We start from the raw sequence: 15,142 nt of genomic DNA on the forward strand, positions 1-15,142 counted from the left end.
TGTCAACTCTCCAGCGAAGGATAAGAGAAGCAAGAGCAAGACGAGATGTAAGTTCATTGCAGATTACAAGTGAATAAATGAATGTGCCGTCGAAAAGACCGCGCGGCGAGTCCTCGCGGGTTAAAGCGTACCCCTGCATATTTCGTTCTTGTATATCTTCTCTCCAGAATGTGTGTGGAGGTGTCTTTTAAGTTATTGAGCTTCTCCCCACGTGAAAATTCTCTATCAAATACTTTACAATTGTGTCTCGTGATGACCTATAATATCACCACTTCATGCGAACGTCTTAATATCTACTTGGCACCAGTCTTGCTACTTCCCTGAGTGATCAGAAGAATTCACTCTTCGTGGAGGCGTGCTATTGTACGTTGTGTATTTTACCCTTGTCCTGAGGACGTACTGTAACCGGTTTGAATGATTTCGTAGACGTGTCGTCTTAAAACAATAATCATCATCATCATCATCACAAGTATCGCCTATTAGCATTCAAAATCACTCTGTATAAAATGTATAATGTTATGAAGTATGCAATACTGCCTGATTGCTGTATTTCCATTCTTGACCCAAGTTGGATTTCAAATAGCATCACCGAAATGGATACAATATGGTTATAGGGAAGCAAAAAACCATATATTGAAACTGCAATAACGTCTAGTATGTGAGATGAGAAATGAGATACTCTGACATTACTTTTCCCACTGATTCAGAAAGCGCTATTGAAGCACGACTGATCCTATAAATAAAACCTTCCGTAATATCCAGATATACTTGTATGAATATCCTTACTCTGTGCTTCTCATAACTCAGGATCTTCAGTACTGTTTTTGCCATATTGATATTGAATATTACCGAGCTCGATAGCTGCAGTCGCTTAAGTGCGGCCAGTATCCAGTATTCGGAAGATAGTAGGTTCGAATTCCACTGTCGGCAGCACTGAAAATGGTTTTCCGTGGTTTCCCATTTTCACACCAGGCAAATGCTGGGGCTGTACCTTAATTAAGGCCACGGCCGCTTCCTTCCCACTCCTAGCCCTTTCCTGTCCCATCGTCGCCATAAGACCTATCTGTGTCGGCGCGACGTAAAGCAACTAGCAAAATAAAAATAAAAAAATTGAATATTCAGTGGAAGTTTTTGCTCTGGCTTATGCTAAGAGGCAGGTGTAAATATAACATATCCTTCAACAAATAGCAACCGGCGGCTGTTGTGGTATACCGGTTTCTATTCACGTTGACTTGTAATATTGATACATTCCTCTCATTTTTGAGAGATACATACCCGAACCAGTACCTGACTACGTGTAGTTCCTTTAATTTCCAGTGAAGGACTACAATTTCTTCCACCTGTGCTGGTATTTGATCCTGGGGACTTAGCATTGAATGTGACAACCTCAATAACAGTACTACGTGGTTCTTAAAATGACCAGTCTTTGCGTAAATTCGCACCGTATCTTACATCACGAATTTAAGATTTACATGGAATGTAACCTGTAGGAACTTAAAATTACATTTCGAAAGTTGCAAATGCATTAAACGGGATTTGAACCACAGTCTCCTGTTTGTATATCTATTGGCTACACTTCACCTCTACTATGACTTCATGACATGAAATTAATGCAGTGTAAATAATAATTTATATATTTTTGTGTGAGATGCACGTACTGATAAATGCCGAATCTTATTTGATTTGTTTACTTTTGGTTTTCCAGGTAAGCTGTCACACTTTGTTGAGGAATATAGACTACCAGAGGACTTCTTTGTCGGTAAGTAGGACATAAGGATCATTATTTTTCATTTGTTCTTGTAAACTTGGGACTATTTTATACACCTACGTACATTATGGCAATATCCTACTCGTTGGCTGAATGGTCAGTGTACTGGCCTTCGGTTCAGAGGGTCCCGGGTTCGATTCCCGCCCGGGTCGTGGATTTTAACCTTAATTGGTTAATTGAAATGGCTCGGGGGGCTGGGTGTGTGTGGCGTATTCAACAGTAGAAATCATCCTAGGTAGGACCTTCATCTTCACAGACATGCAGGTCGCGTAATAGGCCGTCTACGAGAAAAAGACCCGCACCAGGCCTCTCCGGAGGCCATACGCCATATTATATATTATGGCAATATGATAATAAATGATCGAAATACCCATAAGTTCCAGCGGATATCTGGCTGCCAACGCAAACCGTTGGAGTACACATTATGTATAATTTAAGTACGTGTGTATGTCCGCCCTGCCGGAAATGTGAGCGTCCACCAACTCCCTGCGTATCTATATTATGTCAAGTTCATAGCACCTATCTAGGGGGAGGAAAGCCGAAATGAAGCAAGAGAGTGACAACAAAGAGTACGACAACTATTACGTGGAAACGAAGTATACCGCCAGCCAGAGTTGAGATGGAGATTGGAGGGATTAGGAAGCAAGAGAAATACATAGCGAATCAAAATGTAATCGCGAGTCACTATATCGCCACGGCTGGTGTTGATAAAGGTGCGAGTTGGACGTGCGATTAAAGGGGAACGCAGCCTTGTGCTTGCATTCGGGAGATAGTGGGTTCGAACACCATTGTTAGCAGTCCTGAAGATGACTTTCCGTGGTTTCCCAGCAAATGCTGGGGCTGTACCTTTATTAAGGCCACGGCCGCTTCCTTCCCACCACTATCCCTTTCCTACCCCATCGTCGCCATAACACATATCTGTGTTGGTGCGACACAAATCCAATTAATTGTAAAGAAAAAAGGTGAAATAAAATTATAGTCCGTGCAGCTTCGCTTTCATTTGTCAATTACTTCGAAACTAAGTGTTCCCAATCAATAGCAGTCATTATATTTTAACCAAGAGCGCATTACATCTGATGTATAAACTAGAACAGGCTAGATTGAACTTGTTCGTGTCGTAATGACTTTTGCATGTCGTGTATAGCCGTATAAAAGAGCCTAGGTAATATTTACTCCATTACATGTCTCTGTTTGAACATGAAGGTAATTACGTGCCCATGCATTATCACGTTCGCCATCAACGATTATCTATTTGCTTCATAATTACATTTTAAATGAATGGAGAATGCAATGTTGGATCATTTATCCGTACAACTTTTACCCCACGGCCATACAAGGCTTTACTCTACTGCGGATCATTTTATTAACTTCATGTTGGATGTATCTCTGATGAACTACCTTTAGGCAAATGTTCGTAAAATACTAGCTGTTTATAGAGGTTTAAACTGTACTGATATGTGGCACAAGGATTTAAAGTGTGTTAAATTTTCACTGTGTTTTTCACATTGTGATAACTTGTGATGGTTCATTGCACTTTCATTACCTGTGGTGGATCCTTCAAATTACTTTATGGACCAACTGAGGATTACATGCTTAAAGGGAACCATTCGCCTTCTAAGCCCCAGGAGTAGTGGAGCAGGCAGTCTATTTATTTATTTATTTATTTGTTATTTATTTATTTATTTATTTATTTATTTAATTTATTTGAGGCTATAATCTAATCCAAGTCCGACTCGTTTTCTGAATGGTCAGCGTACTGGCCTTCGTTTCAGAGGGTCCCGTGTTCGATTTCCGGCCGGGTTGGGGATTTTAACGTTAATTGGTTAATTCCAATGGCTCGGGGGCTGGGCGTGTGTGGCGTTTTCAACATTAGAAATTATTCTAGGTAGGGCCCTCACCTTCACAGACATGCAGGTCGCCTAATAGGCCGTCTACTAGAAAAAGACCTGCACCAGGCCTCTCCGCAGGCCATACGCCATTATTATTATTATCTAATCCAAAGTAAGTAGTTAGTGTAGCTTTGAGTCTAACAGTCGCTGAGAGTATGGTCATTGGCAACGTGTACCGTACGCCGTGTCCCTTATCCCTACGGGAGTCCGAAACCCATGGGAAATCACGTAGCTAATACCTCTTCATCAGACACATTACACATTGTAATGGGGGTCCAGGAGTGATGAGTTTACAAGCCAGGCCGAACTTCAAGAAATTAGGCTGCAACTTTCCAAACTGAGCAGTCCTGTCAAGGTTTGGACCCATCACATGAACAACATTTCTTTACTTGGAACTCATTAAGGGCTGAACTCTTAGATGATAAGAGGTTCTTATCACTCCTTTTACATTCAGTCATGGGGATACAATCCAACAGAAAGGGGAAACTCATTAACATTTCAGCAATCCTACAAGACTTCCTAGCCTTCCTGTTCTGTTCCAGACGTTTGCCGCGGTGTTATCAAACATTTCTATAAGAGCTGATTTATTCCCGAATATAGCTTCAAGCAATTATAAACACTTACCTTAGTATAGACACCAGAGCTTTTCAAAGTATCAGACACTTCTGACGCGAAGAGTTATCGACACACTTTATTGTCTGTCTCAACCCATGAGCAAATATCATCAGGTATGATTGGTTGTGTTCTTGATAATTCATTAATATTAGAATCTTGTAGCAGGTTCCGGTTCGCTTTGAAAAGGTTCAATGTAATGTTTTGCAAATAAAATTCATTTCATATGAATTCGGTAGAAGAAAACAAATACAATATAATGCCCGCTATAAAATATCATCTACCATTACTAACATTAAAATAAAAATGAAAGTATATGGATTCAAATATGCGAATTTTTACTTCGAGGAAATGACATTCACACAAGGTCAAGAATGAAAAAACGTATTTTGAACCATTTTATGAACACTTGACTTAATTGGCTTATTTCCTGTATCTCCTAAGTGGAGGATAGGGCATCAATGAACTTCCGCCACCGGACTCTATTTTGCACCATCGTCCTGAACTCGATCCAGATCTTCCTTCCTTTCTCCATCCCTTCTGCTATTACACTCCTCCTCCATGTGTTCCTTGGTCTGCCTCTTCTCCTGCTACCTTGTGGGTTCCATTTCAGGGCTTGTCTTGCTATGTTGTCGTTATCTCGCCGTAATGTATGCCCGATCCACTTCCATTTCCTACGACGAATCTCAATATCAGTGGGTGTTCGATGGGTTCTTCTCCACAGCTCTTCATTGGAGATTACTTGTGGCCACCATATCCTCAGGATATTCCTCAAACTCCTGTTCATAAATGTTTGAAGTCTGCTAATCAGTTGTTCGTTAGTCTTCCATGTTTCACACCCATAGAGCAGTACTGACTTGACATTCGTATTGAAGATGCGTAGTTTGGAATACCGGTAGGTGTTAAGTTCCCTTGATTTCCATATTGGTCTCAGCATTGCAAATGCTCCTCTCGCCTTATTTATTCTATTTCCTATATCCTCTTTAGTTCCTCCCTCAGGGCTGACTATACTTCCCAGGTAGCAAAACTGCTTGACTTGCTCGATCTCTTGGTTTCCTAAAAATAATAGTGCCTTGTTTCGGTTATTATAGCGCATCTCCTTGGTTTTCTTTCCATTTATCTTCAATCCCACATATGATGCTTCGGTTTTTAAATCATTAAGCTTTTTTTCCATTTCCTTAAAACTGCTGGCTAGCAAACGCAAGTTATTTGCGAAGTCCAAGACCTCCGACCTGCCTGTCAGTCCCCATTGAATTCCTATTCGGCGATTCATTGCCTTCTTCATCATAAGACCCAGCACCATCAGAAATAGTATTTTTTCAGAACAGATTCGCGCTATATTTAAAAAAGAAATGGGAATATAATATTGTTTTAATTTTTCTTCAATAGTCATTCGTCTTATTCTTGTTCTAATCCTACCGTTTTTCCCACATCTGTGGGGTCGCGGATGCAAACTCTGTCGCACATGTGGATTTCGACCTGTTTTGTGGACGAATGACTTTCCTGGCGCCAACCCTATATGGAGGGAGTTAATCCCTACGGCGTGGTTTCTGCGGTGGTTGGTAGTGTAGTGTGTTTTTTAATATGAAAAGTAACGTGTTGGCCAAGCACAAAAACCCAGTCCCCAAGCCAGATTAATCAGACACGATTAAAATACTCAACCTTGCCGGCAATCGAACCCGGGCCCTCCGAAACGAAGGCCACAACGCTGACCATTCAGTTAAGGAGTCGCACTGTACACTAGTCATTAATTAATAGACTATAATTATTTTATTAACACAATAAGAATTCAGAAATAATACAAAAAGTGAAGTATTTACATCGTTTACATACGCACACATACGCACACATACATACATACATACATACTGCCCCCTTCTTGCCGGGCAGCTCTGCCGGTGAGCGAGAGTCTCAGTGGTAGACCGTTCGCTTACTGGCTGTGCAGAAATTTTGAGGGCATGGGTAGATTAAGGACTAGCGACAAATAAAAAGAACACTAAAAATGTGTTTTAACATTTATTAAAAACTAAGCGCTCTCCACAATAAAAACAATTATAACAAAATCTTGAAATTTCAAAGTGATCTTCTCGGCCAGTCTTTGAACTACTTGCGAATTCGGCCCCAGAAAATACGACTCTGTAAATACACGAATAAAAATTAGCCTACTTGATTTATAAGATAATCAAATTAATTTCCGAGAAAGCCTTTCTCAATTTCACATGAATTGATTTTTAAATTAAATAATTACTTCGGCCATTTATTTGCCATTAATAACTGAATTATCTCCTCACTTTAACTGAAAAATTCAAATAAATATTCAATTGGTGAAATCATCTTCCAATCAAATTTCTTAAACTATAAATGAATAAATTGAAACATTTCTATCATTAGTTCTTAAAGTTTTCCTCAGTAATTTCCATAAATTGACACAGCGTCATTCACAACGTTCTGTTCGTTTACTCTAAATTTTACAACATATAAGGTTCACAGTTCTTAGTCGGTGAATTCGATCCATGGACATGGTCCTTGCTTATTCATTTTTCTTTTAAGCACAAGACCCTAATCTATCTAAATTTCTGATAAAATTCACTAAAGGTTCATAAACGAGTAAAATATGCTCATCCCAAAATGACACAAGATTGGACAAAATACGCGTACAGCGAACAGGAGATCACGACAAATTATCACTATGAAAAATATCACAACCACAAAATATCAAATCATTCATTCCACACTCACACTCGGGTACACGGTAACATTAAGAAATGTTTTTAGGAAATTCTACGTCTTGATTTTTATTTTCAATTTTTAGTCAAAGTCAGGGAAAAAATTTCAGATGACAGTATCGGCTAATGAATACCATTGCGATAGATTGAGAGGTTATGGTATCAGGATTATCACTTCAACAATGAAACTGAATTCACAACGATGTTCCGTGGAATGTTAGAGATAAAAATCATCAATAAAATTATTTTTCAAAATGCCTAATACGCAGGTCAAATAAATAAATGCGTCTGCGGTCAATGAGTTACGCCACTATTATTATTCTCCTAATATATTGTGGCTCTCGATTAATACGTGCTCTACTTGAAGAACTTACGTCCAACGACATATTCTCTTCCTAATTGACTCAATTAATGGATTCACAAAAATAATCACAAAATCTCTAATCCATTTCAAGTCCAAAATTATAACAATAACACAGTAAATGCAACAAGTGATCTGTCAAGACACATCCGTATTCCAGGCCCACATTTACTCAATCTGAGCACACATTAATGCCGTACTAGTTCAAACAATAATTACACTCATGATCTTATTCCACATTTTAAACCGTAATGATATTTAATTATTATTATTATTATTACTATTATTATTATTATTATTATTATTATTATTATTATCCGCGCGTGGTTATATTCACGTAGGCTGAAGTACAATAAATTTTACAGATGACTCTAACATATTTTAAGTTCCATAAAAGATCGCAAAATCATCAAGGAAAATCTTAATGTAGTGAAATGTATCAATATTCTGTCCCGTATGACTCCAAATTAATTTCAAATTAATTAATAAATCAAATTATTATTATCGGAAGGGTCAGTTAATTTTATCACACTCCTATGCTGAATCGGGACAGTCAAGACAAGTATCGAAGACATTCACACCAATCTGACTTACTAATAGAGCCCAAGTACACATTCACGTTCAATCACAAACTACCTTCCACCAAAGAAAGAAGGAATGAAAATTCTAGCTACTTAAACTATGAGAAGTTACTGCAATGAATAAATAAGGACTACGTCTACATTAATTTTACAAATATGTACAGAAATAAAATTAAACATGGTACTCATGTGGATGTTGAATCTGGATTTCAGCGGATGACCAAGGAAATAGGTCGGGTCACCCTACCATCGAACTCCGTCCTTCTCCATGGCTGAAGAAGCCTCACATGTTTAGTAAATCATGGCAGGAGTGAGGACAAGCATGGAATAGAAGTGGACTCCTTCATACAGGTGCGCTTGTATCTTGAAAATTTTACCAACTGCAGGCAGTCTTCCTCTTCCGTCTTCCTCATGAAATGAGCTGAAACTAATAAATCAGTCTTAAATATTGTTCAGGACACACACGCGATGAGTTAGGTCAGATACGAATACCTAACTTTTAAAAATCTTCTATATTTTGTAGAGTTGAAATTTATCTGAACTGCTGAATTTTCAAAGTTCTACGGAGTAAATTTCCCCAGAAGCAGAACAAATGCCAGATTGTAGCATTCAGGACCAGCATAAGAAGAAGAGTGAGAAATCCCACAGAAAACACCACTATTTAATTATCTTGAGACGAAGGTGTGTTTTTGTATCACTCGTGATTGGTCGAAATCTTGTGATCTAGCGGGTGTTACAATTTCATTGGAGAACAGTTAGACGTGCAGCGGCCTTGACAGTATTGATCGATCGACCTTAGTAATTCCGCTGTCGTCACGTGGCACTCAGCTGGCTGTAGAAGACATGACAAAAAATCCCAGCGCACCCTCGCTCTCTGATCTGGTCGGGAAAACCTGTTCTAAACAGCTCGCCTCACGGAGATATTGAAATGTTAAAACTTTCGCCCTGGCTGACGAAATAATGCACTAGCCCACTGTGATATTAAAATATTTCCTTTCAATAAATTATTTACCAGATTTGAAGGGCACAATACATACATACATACATACATACATACATATATCATAGACCGTTATGCCTTCCACCGTTCGGTCTGCAAGCCTCTGTGAATTCCCCAAACGTCGCTACAATCCTCTGTGTGCAACTAAAACTGGGGCCTCATTTAATTCTATACCTCTTACATTTAAATCATATCCCCTATGGGTGGGGGAAGCAGACGAATAATACACACACGGTATCCCCTGCCTGTCGTAAGAGGCGACTAAAAGGGTAACACCCCTGCTGGTGGGGGACGCAGATGTAGAATACGCACCCGGTATCACCTGACTGTCGTAAGAAGCGACTATAAGGGGACGCCGAGGCGCGGACATGGATTGCGTTTTGGTATCATGTGTTGGACACCCTGTACATGGGGGGGACTAAATACATTCACTGGGAATCCCTGCCTTTCGTAGAAGGTTACTTAAAGGGCCATGTGGCCAACGGTCCCCTCCTTATTTATATTTTACTAGCAAATATACCCGTGCTTCACTACGGTATTCTATATTGTATATCCGATATCGAAGTAAATTACTATACATGCACTAAATAAGATTTTTTTAAACTCCATGTCTCTTAACGTTATCTGAGAAACAGCATAGGGAGGTCCACATACGTTGATTTCAATGTAAAGTGCGAGTTTCGGGGTTGTGACGATATCGCAGGTCCACTTGTCTACCGCCATTCGCAAACGAGTTGGGAATTTTCATTATAATAGCGGATCCCATTGCTTCCTGCGCGGTCACAATTGATGTGGGGAGTTTCCGTTGCAATGGCAGGCCCAGTTTCCTACGTCCAGACAGATAACAGCTGAGAATTTTTTATTATAATGGCAGACACCTTCCCTACTGCCAGTCAAAATTGTGTTGTGCTCTTATCAATATAATGACATGCCCCTTTTCTTAATGCCACGCAGGTTACTGCCAGTCAGACCGTGTTGGTGAGTTTCCATTATAATAGCAGGCCACCATACCTAACGTCAGTCACTTTTTAGATGGGTAAATTTATTTATAATGACGGACATCCTTGCCTACTACCAAACACAATCCGGTAAAGGAATTTTGAAAGAAATTGCATGCTCCCAAGCATTATACCAGTCAAATCAAGAAGGAAATTATTCATTACAATGGTACACAGGAGTTGGAAAAGGACCCCATTCATACTGCCTGTCAAAGTCGATGTGGGAGGTACTGATTACAATAGCAGACGCCTTCCTGCTGTGAGCCATTATCGATTTGTAAAATTTTAATTACAAAGGCATACACACCCCTTCTAGATCACTAGAAATCGACATCAATGAATAAATGAATTCAGCATACCAAATTATGGGCATTTTTACCTTTATTTAAAGATTAACTGCCCTAAACGGTACATCATATCGACAAACGAATTGTACGATGAGACGCCACATATAACGTCTAAATGGCTTGTCCTATGATATGTTCTGGTATGTCATCTATTTATGGATAAGATTAGGTTAAAAAAGTTGAATAGGGTGAAATTCGGGCAAGCTTTTCTCACATTGCATTACTTTTCGGATACATACTTGACAGCTACAAACATAGAATTTGGCTCACATATAGTTACTGGTAGGGCCAATGTTGGCGTAGAATTTGACGATACTATCATTCGGATAAGTGAATCAAACTACAAATTATACGTGTAAAAGTGAAAAACATACCTACAACCCAGAAATAGAGACAAATTTAACGCATAAGGGATAGAGATACGACAAAAAGTCATAAAACCAAAGTTGCAGAACACTCAAAATTGAACGGAGAGTGTGCCTTCCATTTTGTAATACGACTTACCATTTAGCGACAAAATACCTCGAAAGGAAGGTCTAAACCGTCATTAAAAATGCCTCCATATTTCGATATTTTTCGGAGGTTAAAATGAAAAATTTAAACACCTCGTAATTTTTCGGTCGGTTACAGGCTAAAAGTTATAATGTTGCCAAATTTCAATCTTCTAGCTCGTCTGGCAGATTTTGTCGCCATCATTTTGGGGGAAGGGGTTAAAAATGACGACTTTAAGGAAACTTTTAAGCCCATGAAACCTATAGGTTATGAGTTTTATAAATATATCCGACTGCGTTCTTATGCAGAGCCCAAAATTTGAGACTCCCAGCGAGGCCTTTTGAAGGTATTTTGAATTTCGATTTTCCTAGGGATATTGAAGTCATCATTTCTCTAGTGCCAAGTTTTAATTTTGCTAAGATGCCAGGAAGTGCCTCACTAATTCACATCTACTTAAATTTCCATATTTTCATTTATACATATATCTATGTACAGTACAGTATATATAGATTGTTCCAAACCGACTTTCATTTATTAATATAGATTATATTTCACCAACTTTCCTAGGGGTTCTAGGGGCGTCTTGCCCCCACAGTAATTTTTCCAGATAGTAGGCAATATTTGTATGCCTCCCACTTCAAGGCGGGCCGAATTTGTACTTTAAAAATATCCAGAGTGTCACTATTCATCTCAACAACCCCGAAAAGTAAGGATTCGACATTATTTTCAATTTTTGTATATATCACACCCGCCTCGCCCCCATCACGAAAGGGGCTGAAGTTGGACTTAAATAAATAGGGAGTGTCAATATTCATCTCAGCGAACCCGAAAACTATGTATTCGACACTATTTTCGATTGATTTTATATACACCCCTCTGACCTCCCACCGCTAATGGTGCTGGGGATGGCTTACCGCGACAGTGTTCGTCCCCAGATAGTAAGTTATGAGTGTGCCAAGTTTCGTAGATTTTTCTCCAGTGGTTTAGGAGATGTGTCATTTGCTTACATGCATACAAACAAACATTCAAACATTCATTTTTATATACATAGATTTTACTTTTGAGGGTTAGTTTTAGACCGATTCAAAACTCTTCATGTGTATGCTGCTTGGAGATGGGCCTCTTACGTGTGCGGTTACGCTTGAAAGCCCGCTGGTGACCCCGGGAAGCCTTCGGGTGGGAGCGCCATGTACGCGTGTAGTAGTATCCGCCTGACAGCACAGGTTCCCGCACAGCCGAATGCCAGAAGGGCATATTATGATTAATTGATTTTTAATTTGTTATCTATATTTATTATTCTGTACACGCTATGGGACACATGCTATTGCGGGTGATTGGAGGAAAGGAATCCTAGTGCGCATTGCCTCATTCATCGCGTATTAGTCATCGTCGAACATCGGACCCCGGGCAATACCTGCTACGAACAGGTTGGTATTGCCTTGGCTGCTTGGTTCGCCTACAGAGGCCCCTGATCGGAGTGGGTGGCATTCGAGGAGAATGATTTTGGGCATGGCTTCGAAACGTTTTCCGTCCTCCCTAGGTGGTCCCCCACCGAAGTCCTTAACATCTGATTCCTTGAGAGGTTCAACCTCTGGGAAAAAGCACAGCGTGGAGGAATGGGATCCAGCTTCCCTAGGTTTCTGGTTGCTACCAGATATGATGATAGTGACTTGAAGCTGGTGAAGTCTACACTATTTTGTTTAGTAGGCACACAGAAGGTGTCTACGGCGAACTGGTATATCTCAAAAAAGTGCGCAAGGGTAGTTTGTTGCTAACGACGCGCACTGCCGTGCAAGCTGATCGCTTGCTCATACGCGACATCTTTGGCGATATTCCCGTCAAAATGGAGGAGCACAGCACCTTAAACCTGGTTCGTGGAGTTATCTTCCATCGCGATCTGATCTCGAACACGACGATGAGTTGATGGAAGACATGAAGTACCGTGGCGTGACTCACGTACGACACACTACGAAGAAAGTCAACGGCGCGGACGTTGTCAAATGTACGTTCACTGTCTTCTCCAAATTGTCAGTGTAGCCAGGAAAAGTCAAGGTTAAAATATATCGCTGCGATGTGGGGCCGTACATCCCGCCTCCCATGCGCTGCTATCAATATCAGAGGTTCGGGCATACGGTATCTCGTAGTTCGAATCCGTCTGTATGTTGTACATGTGGCAGCGGAGCTCACAGCGCGGAAGAGCGCACAACTCCGTACATGTGCACTAAATGCCCCGGTCTTCATTCACCCCGATATCGGAATTGTCCTGTATATTTTGGTGGGAAGAACATCCAGGAGATCAAGACTTTGGATAGTCTTTCTTACCAGGAAACGCGCCTTAATTTCAGTTGTATGAATGCACCTGCCAAGACGCTAGACTGCAGGAAGGTAGCACAGGGACTTCCGGGTTCGTCGTTTACAACCTCCAAACCTGTTAAGATCGCTCCGCCGCAAGGTGTAAAAGCTCCAGGGCGACGGGAGTAATCCTAAACCGGCAAGGCAGGGGGGAGGACAAAGCCTCCCCCACAAAAAGGTCGGCGAAAGCCGTTCCCACTCTGGCGGAGGCGGTATCGTTGATCAGGGCTGAGGAAATATCTCCCAGCCCGTCTAAACTAAAAATAAGGCGGAGAAGCAGGGCGCCCTTACTGGGCGTTCCCCCAATTCTCATGCGAAGGGGAAATCATGCCCTCCATGTGGAGGGTATGAATCAGCGCCAGCAGGTACGCCTACTCCTAAACCCGCGCTTCCTCCCCGTAGGGAGAAATCCCGCCCCCAATATTAAGTCGAAGTTCCGGGCGCCAGTCTCCTCGTCCGTCGACGACGGGATGGCCGTCGAGCTTTCCTGTACATCTACAGTTGTAGATGTTGATGTTAGTGCTTAGGTTTTAAGTATAACCTAACACTCTTCCCTTATAGTCCACACTATGGCACTGTTACAGAGGAATTGTAACAGTTATGATAGGCATCTTGCTGAGCTGCGCCAGCTAATTAGTAAATATTCGGTGAGTATAATCTGCAATCAGGAAACTAATCTCAGACCAGGTGATCATACGGTCTTGGGAAATTTTCGATTATACTCGACACAACGACATAATGCTAACCGGACTTCCGGTTACGTTGGCAGTTTTGTTCGTTCTGATATCTACAGCGAAGAAGTTCCACTAGTAACCCCGCTGGAGGCTGTATCAGTTCGCGTTCCGCTGCCTATCATAGCAACAGTGTGTAATGTTTATTTTCCACCAGACCAGCGTCTGAATATAAATGATGTACTGTAACTGATCTTATAGATCAGCTTCCACCTCCATTCCTCTTATTGGGCCATTTTATCGCCTATCAGCCTATATAGGGCTCTGAAATGCCTTGCCCCGGGGGCGGGAGTTGGAAATATTAGTAAGAGAGCTGGAATGATGTATTTTGAATACAGGTTAACTAACTCATTTCAGTGTACGTTACGGCACATACCTTCGCATGGACGTTAGTCTATGCAGCCGAACAGTGGTTCCCCTTTTTTGGTGGAATACACATTATGATCTCTGTGACAGTGACCATTTTCCCATTGTTCATACTTTTTTGAAACAGAAATCCGTCGTGGCTCCTCCTCAATGGATTCATAAACGTGCTGATTGGCCAAAGTTCACATCGCTAGCTGTCTTTAACGAAGTCACCAGGCGGAGCGTAGATGGCGATATCTATATATATAAAATTGAATGTTGATATGTTTGAAGCTAATAGACTCAAAATCTACTGGACCGATTTCGCTGAAATTTTCACAGTTTGTTCTTATTACATCTGGGAGGGATTAGGAAGTGGTTTGAACGAAATTTGATTGGTAGTTCGGCAGTAAGGTGTGAAAAATAAAATAGGGGAAGATAAGCAAACCGCAAGACAAGTCTGATCAGCGGGTCACCTACCCAACACTATGAGAAGATTATGATGTGTTCCTTAAAACTTATTTCTGCTTTTATCTTCTATATCTTCTATGAACTATGACACTCAAAATGCTATGTAAGTTCATCCCTAATGGCACCCCTGGGGGTGGGGTAGAAAGGGGAGGTGAAATATTAATGTAGAATCCATAGTTTTCGTGGTCGCTGAGATGAATAAATGCACTTCAGATGTTTTTTTTTGCTAGGGGCTTTACGTCGCACCGACACAGATAGGTCTTATGTTCAGATGTTTTAAGTCCAATTTCATCTCCAACGCCATGGGGGTGAGAGATGATAGTGATGGTGGAGATGGTGATAATTATTGTTTTTAAGAAGAGTTACAACGAAGAAACCTTCCCCTATTAACTAATCAGAGGGAAAACTGAAGAGATATGACACTTCGAAAAGTGAAGGTAACGGCCATAGAAAGGTAACGGCCAAAGAG

At 40.8% G+C, this 15,142-nt stretch overlaps 1 protein-coding gene across 1 annotated transcript in view; it reads left to right on the forward strand.

The window, feature by feature from the left end:
• The first annotated feature begins 1,707 nt into the window (after positions 1 to 1,707).
• The window catches only part of LOC136876965 (nephrin), a 1,454,397-nt gene continuing 1,440,962 nt past the window's right edge, over positions 1,708 to 15,142 (forward strand). Inside the window, exon 1 of the mRNA XM_067150735.2 lies at positions 1,708 to 1,759. The gene's annotated coding sequence lies outside the window, so the exon portion shown is untranslated. The remainder of the gene's footprint in view (positions 1,760 to 15,142) is intronic.

The sequence above is a fragment of the Anabrus simplex genome, chromosome 7 (assembly GCF_040414725.1).
Source record: "Anabrus simplex isolate iqAnaSimp1 chromosome 7, ASM4041472v1, whole genome shotgun sequence".
Classification (NCBI taxonomy): Eukaryota; Metazoa; Arthropoda; class Insecta; order Orthoptera; family Tettigoniidae; genus Anabrus; species Anabrus simplex.